Genomic DNA, 13,345 nt, shown 5'->3' on the forward strand with positions numbered 1-13,345 from the left:
GACCTCGCTCCGACTTTTAACAGTTGACGCCGCTGCGCGAAACGATAAGGGGAATTAATTAAATCAAACGAGAAGTTTCTTTTCGAATCTTGGGACAATTACGATTGTTTTGGTGGAAATAATGGCATAGTCTTTCGTTCAGATCTCGTGTCAATTTTGTGTCGAAGAATTGCGTTTTGCCTATTTCATCGCTGGACCGTATTGTTTCAATTTGATCCTAATTATTTAGGACATTTTGCATTTGTTTTGTAAAAGAGTGAAGAAAGTCTTACGTTCTGCAAGAGGAAGGAGGCTTAAAGATAGTAATTTGTAAATTTGATAAAGAGTGGTTCAATTTTTGGAGGAGTTCTGTAATATCGTTCAAACAAGAAGTAGCGGTATTTCTGCGGTTTAGGTTCGTCGTAACGGTATTCAGCAGTTAGTATTATTTCACGGGGAGCACTTAAGTGTCGGTCAATTTTTAACACCTCCATCTTCGCACATATTTTTTGCTAATTATCTGCAAACACTTTGTAACCGTCATCCTTATTGAGGAAATGGTTGTGAACGATTATTGTGTATTCTGAGCCTCTCGACGGTTGCTGTAAATAGATTATTGTTTAAAATGAAGTAATTTTTAGAATTTATTTTTCTCTATGTATCAAAATATGTGTAGATTAGCGTAACTGTAAATTCGGACAATTTCGATCCACACGTTATTTAGTAAACAGCGAACGTGTAAACACAGTTCTAGCATTCGAAGATGAAAAAGATCAAACTGGAGCATATGAAGTAAAAACATTGTGCAATCTGTGCGGAATTAATGTATGGTAATTAACTTTCTCGGCAAACATTATACCATTCTGTTCTACCACGCATAAATTTCCACCATCTATTCGCACCGATAAAAAATCAAATTCCGAAAAGTTCAGAAATTCAATTCCTCAAATTGTCCTCTTTCTTCGTGTCCATCTTATAATTAACAGGATTCGTCGAGTTTACCAAGGCTTCAACGTCAAATTCTGAAATTTTCACATTTCGGTTGCAAAAAATTTACTGTCAAAAATTCAAACCCAGTAACAAGCATTCGTCATATGAATTACTATAAAATTATCTTTAAAATTAACAATAGCGCGTCGTGCCATAGATTTTGGCCAAGATCTGATAATAACTAATTTTAATTCCAATTTTCGATTTAATTTGTAAAACTGAAGATTGCCAAATTTAATTAATCTATAATAAATCAGCTTTTCTTACTAAAACGGTAGCTAGCTAGCGCATAGATTTACAGATCACTGAGCATTGCAATTTACACAAAAATTTCCAGAAAAAAGTCAGCGACTTTGAGAATTTTTGATCATTCGAATCAATTGATACGAGATAAATTGATAAATGTAGAATTGAGATAAACTTCAAATCTATCAAAAATTAGCAGCAGATTTAATATCGATGAAATGTGGGAGGTGATTCGAAACTTTTGGCCGGTAGTGTACGTTCTTTCGAAACGGTCTAAGAAAACTATGAAAATCTGCTTGATTTCTTCTAATTAACACACGGAAGGGAGGATGCAATAACAGGCGAGCGACGAACTACCTGTTGATTTAACAAAATGAATTTCGTGCATAGAATCGTGCCGCGTTCCATTTCCTTCGTGGCATCTTTGGCCACACACGTGCGCGCGATTCAGCTGCTTGGCAACTTTGGCCAGCACTCGGTGTGCTAATTTGCGGGGTCACGTTGGTGAACCACGCCGAGGCAACGTTTTGTTTCGTTTTGGTGCACGGCCAGCACATCATGGCTTGTAAATTAGTACTAATGTAATTAATATGACGCGTCGAGTAACGAGCCAGTTGCTTCGCGTAATTGTCGTCGTTCGTTCGTTACAACGTCGTTTCTCGTTATTTTCCCGGGCGAAAGAAAATGTTTTTCTGTCGAAACCAGCGTTAGTTCGAACTTGCGTGTTTTGTTTGACCTGACAACAACCGCCAAAATCGTGTCTGTGTTTCTCACCTTGATGTTGGTTCATGTTATCGTTCGCTTCGTTTACATGTAAACAGAAAAATTAGAAGAGCGATTCGCTGGCAGATGGACGTTCTTCGAGACTCGTGGAATATTTTGGTTCGTTCGATAGTATTATTTTTGTCACAAGTTTGGGAATTTTTTTCGTAGGCAACTACTAAGTGAAAAATTTCAATCCTTTTAGAGGATACAAGTGTAACTTTCAGCTTCTTTCTCCAATTTTTAGAAAGTGAGAAAATGTTGGAAAATTTAGGTATTTCTTGCGTCTTGAAGCGTTCGATTGAATAAACTTTTTCGGCTGTAATAAGGACGTTTCTGTTTCGCGGCGACTTTTTAAACGAATTTTGAGGATTGTTTGAACGTCGTTTAGTGGATCGTTCCAAGTCGATTTGTCAGTTACCGTTTAAGTATTCCGCGGAGAAGACTGAAAATCGAACACCGAGTTGGGGAACGTCAAACATTGAAGCACTTCTCGAAACTGTTTTGCAAACACTTGCTATTTCTCGTCTGTCATTAGAAGCTTCGTAACAGAAAGACAGACCGGTTGCTAATGGCAGACAGATACAGAGATTTTAGAGGGCATTCTTTTCTCCTCCTTTTTTGAGGTTTCATTATCGCGACTGTATGGGATGAAAAGCTGAGAAATTGCATTCTTGTAACACCAGGTACCGCCGATCTTGCACTTCGCGCAACTTATTATGCAAAAGTTGCAAAAATTGTTATTTCAAATTACTGTGCGCCTGAGAGAAGAGAGAATATTAATTAAAACTAAAACTCTAAATTGATTTGAAATTTGAATTTAAATTTGAAGTCACACTAATTAGTAAAAGTACACCATAAAATTTTAACGCGAAACTTAATTTTTCACGTGAATAAATTGCATAAAAGACTTACAAATGAATTAATTTCAACTTTAAAACAGTGTTCCCTTTATTATCAGAGAAAAGTGAACTTTCCAAATATTCAAATCTACATTCCACAGTGCCGCGATAAATAGCCCAGACTCGTTGATAAATAGCACACAATTAAGCCATCATCGCAGCTATACCATTTTCATAGGCATGCTTATGTTTCGGTTTTATCGCAAACCAAGTTCAAGAAACAAGCAAAACAACTCTGGTGACTGTTTCCTCCGCAAGAAAACATCGTCTTGTAAACTGAAGTTTAACAAGCATAACTGTGATGGCAATTTTATAAGAATTTATAAAAATTTAAAAATCTTGCTGCTTATTTCTAAAAGAAATTAAAGGTGCATGCTTCTTGTCAATTTTCTTCTTTTTTTATAAAGATTGCTAATGTTTATCAGATACTTAAGTGTACCAAAAAGAGTTCAGTTGAAACGATGCATTTGATAACAGAGGAAAAAGAAATTGCGACTTGATTTTGGGCGAAATCGACCCAATTTCCAAAGGTTAGAGATTTTCAAGGAAGGAGTTTGTCAGAGATAATCATAAAAGAGACTTGATATCCTGGCTATAACCGTTCCAAGTTTTATCTGGCGTATCAAGGCAGGCTTGATTGACAATAACTCAGGCTTCTCTTGTGAAGTGCACACATTGACGCGCGGTTATGCTTACGTGTGTGGTATCTCTTTATGCTAAGAGAGATAGTGGCGAAATGCTTTGCCGCAGTAACGTGAAGTAAGAAAATCGATGAACTCCTAAGAGACGCGAATTAATGAAGCATTTAGGAAGCGCCAGATAGTGATAACTCTGTTTGTAATTATTCAAGCCTGAGACATGAAGGCGGAATCGCGGCAAGGGGTATGGTGAAATATTACCTCGGTGTTTAATGTCGTTTCGTATATTTCATGAGAGAACTCAATGGAGTAGGATATTAATCAACAAAAAATAGAAATCTCATTTCTTGCATTTGTTGCTAATTCAATGGAACCATTTCAATTTTGCTGTTCTCGTGTGATTTACTTCGCATCGACTGTTAGGTCATTAGCGACAGAAATGAGTCCAAAGTGTTATATTTTTGAGAAAACTTATGCAGCCATTTCATTGTACTTTGAATCTTATAAATTGCAGATTAAACGAGTAGCATTTAATTTATAAATTCTTACAATTTTCTTCTCGTTCCGCGAGAAAATTCGAAAAAATCTCAATTTCATAGAGAACAGAAGGAAGAATTTCAGTCGAACTTCACGATTCAGATCTCTACTTCAACGTAGTATAATATACTATACTACTCTCTTTTTCGACGATCTTCTGAAATATCAGTGTTAAGCTTTCTGTAGAAACGGTTTATGGCACGATCGACCGGGAACGGTTATTTTTGAGTTGAGGATTTTCGTTTATTGCTTGCACGGGTCTAATTACATCCTGAGAGGATCACCAAAATTGCTTTGCTATATTTTTAGTAATTTGTGTCCCTCGCGTTCAATAGCCTACGAACATACCATAAACGGCATATCTGTATGTAACGGTCCGCTTGCCGATTAGTCACCCGGAGGAAATTCCAGATTTTTGGGACCTTCCGCCCACCCCTCGCGACCGTCTCCCACCCTTCCAAGGTGACAGCGCGCTAAGGGCGCACTGGAAGGGCGGTAAAGACGATATTAGACACGCTGATTGGCAAATGCAATCGTTAACCATTAACCAATCAGCGTGTCCCAACAAAAATCCCTCTCACGGACGTCCGAGACGCGACGTCGGAGAGTTGAGTCGTCGAGTAGTCGTTCAACCACCACGAACAAGGAGAACCAAGGAGCAACCAGCTCACATCACGCGATACCATAGATCAGTTTTTACAAGTCCCAATCATTTGGGTGGTCCTTCGAACCAGTATCTAGACGGCACAAAATCGTGCAAACATCCACAAAGCTCGAAAGTTCATCGCTACAACCACGGGCATCAACAATCAGGATTATTCAATAACAACACGAACTCCATCGAATCACGAAACGCGAACCTAACAATCTTCTAAGTACGTAACTAGCAAGTACGTGGAAACAAGATATCGAAGTTCTCAGCACCGTTCCTCCTCGGTGCAACAGTTCTGCTCGCGTGTGTAAAATTACGCGGAGCACGCGTGAAAATGATCGTACGTGTCATGGACCTGTTTAAATTCATAGAAAATTCTTTTCTTTCCTCCAAGGTTCTCTGTGACACGAGAAATACGGGCTTGATCTGCTACGTGCGCGTGTGTATTCACAAAGGACACAAAGACGGAAATACATTTATTCATAAAGACGGAAGACTCGTATTCGGGTGAAATCTCGGAACTGGCAGTGCCGCGGCTCGTAAAATCGCGAGGGGAAGAAATGGCGCGGAGCTTTCCTGCGGGAAGAGTTTATGCGTGGTTGTGACAAAAAGAAGAGGAGAAAAAAAAAATGGGTGGCGGTTTCTACATGCAAACGATGACACTAGCCCGCAGTTTTCCGCGCGGCATGTGTTTTCAAGCGGACGACGATTTAGCGGGAAAACAATGCGTCTGTCCGTGACGCCTGTAATTATATTTTCAACCGTTCGTCCGCAGTTTTCGACCGTTTAAACCAGGCCCTCTGTTGTCAGACAAATAGAAACATAATTAGACGACGGGGAATTTTCTGGTATCCGAGGAACTTGTTGGTCGGTGAAAATTCTGTTCCTTTGATTAATGTGCAGTTTTCGATGGTTCCTCGTATCCGGACGTTCTAATTGGAGGTGTTCTCTTACGTGTTTGTCGATTAAGTTTGTCTATATACTTTTTTGGCGGTGAAATCTGTGATTTTGGTAGGTTGGTGCATGTGAAACGTTTCTTGAAATGAAACTTTAGATAGATTGTGTTTCTTCAAAGAATAATATGTTTAATCAAAATTTTCCAACGATTAACTAACTTCATTGTTTCAAATGTAGAAAAATTGTTGGTTTTTGAATTAAAAAATTCTTCGAATGCCACTTTTACAGCGTCTTCATTTCGGGATAATTTATAAATTTTCTATTTCTTCAAAAAATAGTGTATTTTATTAAAATAATTTTCAGACGATTCTGTACACTTTTCTCAGTGACCAATTAGTCTCATTATTCCAGAAATATAAAAATCGTTAGATTTTGAATTGAAAAATTCTTTGATGCTATTTTTACCATGTCTTCATTTTGAAATAATTTATTTGTTCACGTGAAACCGACATTTCATTTGCATCAGCCTAACATTCCTACAAAATTGAAGTATTTTTAATAGATATTTGTTTAAATTGAATAGGAAAGAATGGTGTAACATCACGAAATATATTTATTCATGATTTACATCGAGTTTACTAATGCAGAAATTGCACTGAATTCAGTTGATAATTATCTCAGCAGTAATTGTTCTCTTAAAGTTTCATTTCTACAATTTTTAATCACTTTGAAGACAGAACAGTAGATTCGTTTAATTTCTTAAACACTGGATTTGGAATCACTGTTCTGTTAAAACAATATTTACCACGAATGCCCGCTATTACATCACGTAACGTTACATTATTGCATAATACATCGGTAAATGTTTGAATTTCATTATAGTAATCGTAAAATCGATGTTTCGAATGCCATTATCTGCCGTACATTCCCAAGCCATTAAATAATTACCAACGTGTTTAACTACACTTGGAATTTCTGATTAACTTTTGTATCCGGTTACCCGTGAAAGTTTCCCCTAGTTAATTTCAATTTCGTTCATTTTCATTCTATCAATTTGACAGTGTGTGTGTTTGTTATCGTTGTTAATGCTGTGTTACATTATCCTACACTTCGTGTTCGAAATTTATATCGTATTACGATAAATTTCGTTACATTGCATTCGGTGGATTTCAAATTCTACCAATTTCTGCGTTACTACTGATCCTATGTACCTTTTAACAAAACTTTAACATTCGGTTTCCCTAAAAAATTTCGTTCGTTAACTTGAACTATTTCATTTTCCACAGTAATTAACTTTAATTACTACATTTTCCTAATTAACAAGTATCTTCTACAGTACACAGGGTGTTCAGCGTAACGATTCGCTACGATTTTTCAGGCACTGCTGGTAGTAATCGATCGTCAACAAATTACAAAAATAAAAATTGCGAAAATACTATTTTTTCCACAAATAATCTGGGTCACCTTTATTTTTTTAAACGGCTCTGTATAACTTTCTCTGCGTACTATTGCAGGCGAAATTAAGACGAATTCAACGATGTACAATAACTTGTCCACCCACAATAACTTTTAAAATAATTATGTGTTTCATACGAGGTGTCTCGTTTCAATTCATCCACGCAATATATCTTCCGAAATGTAGTCTAAAACATACTTAACCCTTTGCACTCGAAGGCCCTTTTTTCTATAAGGAAGTAGCAAAAATTAATGTAATTTTTTAGAAGTTGGTTCCTTCAAACTATTTCACTGCTGAGATCTTTAAACATGTAGTGAACAATCCACGGTGATCCATAGACCTGCTGTCTTGGAAAATATCATCCTTAGTTTTTTCTATAAGGAAGTAGCAAAAATTAATGTAATTTTTTAGAAGTTGGTTCCTTCAAACTATTTCACTGCTGAGATCTCTAAACATGTAGTGAACAATCCACGGTGATCCATAGACCTGCTGTCTTGGAAAATATCATCCTTAACGTTGCCTCTAATGGTAAATATAATGTCGCTTCTTAGCCGCCTCTCGATGCAAAGGGTTAAAAAATTGCGAAAATACTATTTTGTCCACAAATAATCGGGCTCACCTTCGTTTCTTTAAATGGCACTGTATAACTTTTTCTATGTACTATTTTAGCCGAAATTGAGACGAATGTACAATAATTCGTCCACCCCGAACAGCTTTTAAAATAATGATGTATTCTACAAAAAAGTGTTTCACACAGAGTGTCGTGAAATGTAGTCTAAAACATGTTTCAACATAATCGACAATTTCGAAGATATTTCATGATCCAGTCTCAGGTGACTCACCTGTACATACCTGTATACATATACATCGTAGTAATTTCGTATCTTTCACTACATTCACAATTTCATTCTCGAATCGAATCTACTTACGGATCAATAAACCCCCATGACATTCGGAATAATTCCCAGCTTGTCGAGAAATCGAGATAGATGGAGAGAGAAAGAGAGAGAGAGGACGCCAAAGCGGTCTATCATTTCCCGCGGACGTAAATTTATTCTGTCACGAATTCCATTTCCCCGGGATTCTCAATACACCGGGAGGGAATCGAGGCCCCGATGAATTCCCTCGATTTTCCTAAGGAGAGCAAGAGCTGATGGAATTAGCATCCTTCTTCTCCCAGCACCGTTTCACCTTCCCGCCTAGCCCTCGCGTCTTTTCACCGACTCTCGATCGGCGCCGCGACGCGCCTCCCGCGGACCCACCCGATCGATTCTTCCACCGTGAAACTCGAACCTCGAGAGTGAGGCTGCGACGGGAGGGACCGTGAGTCAGACGCGTTCAACCTGGAACCGGATTGCTTTCGCGTGTCGCTCGACAAGAAAATCACCGCTCTCTTACTCATGCATTATGTAATTCGAATTTCGCCATCCAATCACGTGGTCCGGCCAGGGACACGCGCGAAATTCGCGTACACACGTTACTCGCGCCTGAAATCTGTGCACGTGTGGCGGATTCGCGAGAAATTGCGGCGGCGACACGTGCTCTGTTGATTACGATTCCGTTTCATCGAATTTGAATCGTAGGCGAGGATCGGCGTACCGTAACGTGCGCTTAATGGAAGTTTGCGCCTGCTGGTCATTCCTGTCATTTATCACGGATAATCGATGCTTCTGCCCGGTTGCTTCTCTGTGTTTTTTACGCGTTACTGCAATATTTTGCTGAAATTAACAGGCGGTTAGATGCACGAGCTGGTTCGATATGGTAAGAACGAGGAGGAATTTTAGAAATAAATTTTAGACGACAGTAATTAGTGGAGTAGTGTTGCATCTGGGTTGTTGGTTGCTCGAGATAAAGCTGCGACGATGTGAAATGAAATCTTAGATGTTTGGAGATTCGATGCCTCGTGATCGATTTTCTTTAATGTGAATTCGATCGGTAATAACGTGCTATTATTTTCACTATTTAAGCTAGGTATCTTTGGCTATTGATTTACTTACAATTACGTGCGTAGTATTGGATAATGTGCATCAAAGGATAAGGTGAGTTTCTTGGAAAATTGGTAGAAAGAAAGTATCCCAATAGAATTGCACTTCCGTTCGTGAGTACAGTAAATTCTCCACAAGTGTCAGTCCGCAAGGTATCTAAACCCGACACTTGTAGAGTCAGGGGCTACGTTTTCGAGCCTCCCGCCCGCCTTTGTAGTTTGCCGAACGTAGACAAGGACAGCGAATAAAAGATATGGATGAAACGTGAGTCGAGGCAACCAAGTGATTTAAATACCAACTTTTTTAATCTTACGTTTTTTTATCCCGAAATTTTTCTTAACATATTGATGAGATTTTTCTGATGAAAATGACATCAAACACGACATAATTTGAACAACATTTACTTATTAACACGTTCACTGTCACACATTACATAGAGTCGGCCTACCGTTTGACTGAATTAATTACTCAATAAGTATTAATAGGTAAATGTTGTTCAAATTATATCGTGTTTGATATCATTTTCATCAGAAAAATCTCACCAACATGTTAAAAAAAATTCCAGATGAAAAAAAGTAAAATTGAAGAAATTATATTTTTCTATTATGAATTGTCGAGTCGTGAAATCTCGTAAAAGAAACCGAGTGGTGTAGCGTTACACGCTTGACTGACAGCGAGCGAGGATAACATAGGCGTAGGACCATCTATGCTGACACTTGTAGAATCCAAACTGACTGACACTTGTAGAGAATTTACTGTATTGGGACACTTGCTGAATGTGAAGCATAGTGAATCTATTGAAATCTACCAAAATCAACTGAAATCTGAATTTTATTGAAATCTATTGTATTCTACTAACGTCTATTGAAATCTTTTGAAACCTACGGAAATCTACTGAATTCTATTGTATCCCACTAACATCTACTGAAATCTTTCGAAACCCACGGAAATCTTCCGAATTTTCCAAACGTTTCTCGAAATCTACCAATCAACAAATGATCCAGTTACTTCCTACCGAACAGAAGCAACAATTTCCTATTTAAATTGTAAATAATCACGCGTCAATTTAGCAGCAATATCGGTATCCATCTCCCGAGCCACGATAAACGCGAAAACGCGAAATCAAGGCGGTAGAGAGAAAACTAGGAAATAGTGGAGTAGAGGCGCAGCTTATACACTGTAATTGCAGTTTCCAAGTCTTCCTTGACATTCACCGCCCGGCGACTTTTTCCTCGATCTTCCGTTCACGCGAATCTCGATCCTCTCAGTCACGTCCCGATTCCGTATACGTTTCAGCAAAGTTTCTTCCGAAGTGGTGCAAGCGAAGTGGACGTTTTGCACGTGCACACATTCACCACCGTTTCTCCTTCGTCCCCCGGCTTTCTCGTTATTCGAAATCGAAGTTTCCCAAGAGCGGTGCGGTCAGAATGTATGATACTAGCGTTTCGAAACTTTCAAAGCTGTCGGAATAATCGAATTTATTCGGCTTGTTTTCATAATCTCCGCTCTGTAAAAGTTGACGGTGCATTTCATTGCTAGCAACAGACGTATCTCATTTGTTCCTCTTCTGTTCCCGCCCGATCGGTGGATTTATCGGTGAAATTTCGCGAAAGATCATCGGAGAGGAGATCACCCCGGTGGTCCGTTTTCTTCGCCTGATTTTTATCATCGTTAAACAGGGAGCTGTACTTGTGAAAACTTAGCCGCAATCTGCTTAGACGCGACCAAGTAAATATGAAAAATATTCTCAAACGTAATAAACGAGAGAGACTGAAAGAAAGTTTTCCTATTATGAAGCCTTTCGAGTTATCGGCTTTGATAAGCTTCTGCATTTTTCACACTGCTCCCGCAACCTCTTGTTACCTTCGTGGTACGAAATTTTATCTTGGAAAATTCGCGAAAGCACGTGGACTTTGTCTCGCGTAAGAAATTCCTAATTACACAGTGTTAGGATCGTAGATTATTTTCGAGGACTAGAACGTTTCTGTTCTTTGGCGTTAATTTTTCAATCGAGAGAAACGCCGAAGTGGTATTTGAAAAATTGAAAAATTTCAAATATTCCTGGATAACGTTTAAATTTCTTAATTAAATTGTGAAATTAACTCGTTCTCGATTGGTTAATTGGAGAGCAGAGGAAAAAGTTCGCTTCACTCCCAGGTAGGAATCTTCATTTTCTTTAATCCGGAAAGAGGAGAAGCACGGTGAAACGAAGGAAGAAAAGAAATTCAGGTGCAGTAGACGCACGTCGATGCATAATCAGGCGACGTATTACAGAGAACTGTCGGTTTCTCTGATAGAGTCCACCAAGGTGTGCTTTCGTGTTTGATGAACTTTTTGTTCCACGGCGAGGAAACTGCCCGCTCAAATAATCTCCGCTTTTTATGCCTGACATCACACGGCTCGCGTTGTTTCACGCGACACTCATGCTGTTATTTACATGATAAGAAAAGTTTAAATTACTCTGGCCGTGACTCTCTTTTCGCGGTGAAACAAAGCGAGCCTTAAAGAGACGCCGACAGGATTGATCAATCTTTTTTAAGTTTGCATTTAAAGACGGTACAGAGCATGTGAGGGTGAATTAATAAATATACTGCTTACGAAAAAATTGCTACACCTGAAAAACGGAATTTCACAAATCTAAAATTTTCTTGTATTGTTTAGGGTATTGAGAGAGAAAAATGATTAAGGTTGAGTTAGTAGTGTGAGAAATATACGTGATTTCTAAATTTCTACAAGCCCAATTTTTGGCGAGCAGCGTGTTGTGTTTTTTCTCCAAAAAAAAAAAAAAATATCGACAAAAAGAACGAAGCCTATTTAAAGACCAACTCGTTGTTTGCATAAACACGTCAAATTGCCAGAAAAGGGTGTAAACAGCACTTGCCATTCGAATATTATCTACTCAAGAAAGGATAGCTTTTATGCTGGTTTATACAAAACTTTTGTATATCGCACCGATTTTGAGAAACACCAAAAACCTAGGAGTGTCTTATCATTTTATCGACTCACTCTCGTAGCTATATTTCGGTGAAATAGAATAAAAATTCTAAGTAAGAGTATTGATCCGTCAGATGTGGCAAAATTTGAATTAGTATCGTTAAGCAAATGAAGGGAGTATTAGGTTGAAATTTGGAACGTCCCTTGACAGCGTTTTTCCAGAGTAGAAATGTGTAATGTTATCGATCCAGTGTCAGCGTGGAGCGGAAAATGGCTGAAAAAATCACGTGAAACCTGATGTTCAGCTTTTTGGAATGTGTCCAAGCAAGTAACAATCTTCTCTCTTTACTGGCCACGCTGTCTGGCAGATCTTGAATTATGTAGCGTCCACGTCTGTGTTTGCAAACTGCAACGGTAATACCTCTTTGCCTGAAGTAACCATGCAACGTCGAAGTATAGTTACCAATTCTTTAATCTCCTTACCTTGTCTCGTGCTCCGAATAGATTTCACCTCCGATAGAATTTTTATAAATGAAAACTATTCACACTATCATAATTTCCAAAAACTTATATCAATCACATTAGGTCACCCCATAATTTCGCGTCGAATTTTATAATTGAAGTATATAAATTTGGTTAAAATAGAAAAGTGCCTTTCAATTTCACAACTTTTCCTATTTTTCCTTTTTTTTATTTCACACGATGATAAATTCCAAAACCTATCATACTCAATTATATTGGGTCACCCCATAATTTCGCATCGAATTATACAATTTAGATCAATTTTTTCAACGTACCTTTAAATTTAATAAAAAAAGAAACGAAAGTGCCTTTTAATTCTGCAACTTTTTCCTATTTTTTTTTTTTTTTTTTGCGAGATCATTATGTCGTCGATATAGAATATCCTTGGATTTTCATTAGAGTATTTTTCGGAAGGAAATTAAAAATACTGCTCGACATCGGGAGATTTCTTAATTCGATATTGCTTCTTTTCGCCTCGTTTATCAAGCGCTCGTGTTTCACCTAACCGTCTAACAGGGTAACCAGATTACACGGCGAGATACGGTTCATAACGAAATTGATCACACATTTCGCGCGATCAGCGTTGATATTTATGGCTGCAGAAGGGGTCGCGCTCGTGAGCGTAAAAAAATAACAATATGCCGTGACGTGCAATTTGCACGCAGGTTATACCTGTATCGGGCACGAAAACAACACGAAAATTAGTCCGTGGAGACTAATTTTATGGTTAGCACCGAGCGTGCACACGCGAGGAGGCGCGGTATTTAATGCCACGTCTGTTGGGATTCAATGCACACGTGCACTACCGGTGACGTTTACAGAGAAATATTGCAGTTCCATGTGGT

General features: G+C 38.4%; 1 protein-coding gene across 2 annotated transcripts in view; it reads left to right on the forward strand.

Annotated features, from left to right (window-relative positions):
- The window catches only part of LOC108576288 (furin-like protease 1), a 270,700-nt gene that overhangs the window by 33,849 nt on the left and 223,506 nt on the right, over positions 1–13,345 (forward strand). The window lies entirely within an intron of this gene.

Source organism: Habropoda laboriosa, unplaced genomic scaffold, assembly GCF_001263275.1.
Source record: "Habropoda laboriosa isolate 0110345459 unplaced genomic scaffold, ASM126327v1 scaffold212, whole genome shotgun sequence".
Lineage (NCBI taxonomy): Eukaryota > Metazoa > Arthropoda > Insecta > Hymenoptera > Apidae > Habropoda > Habropoda laboriosa.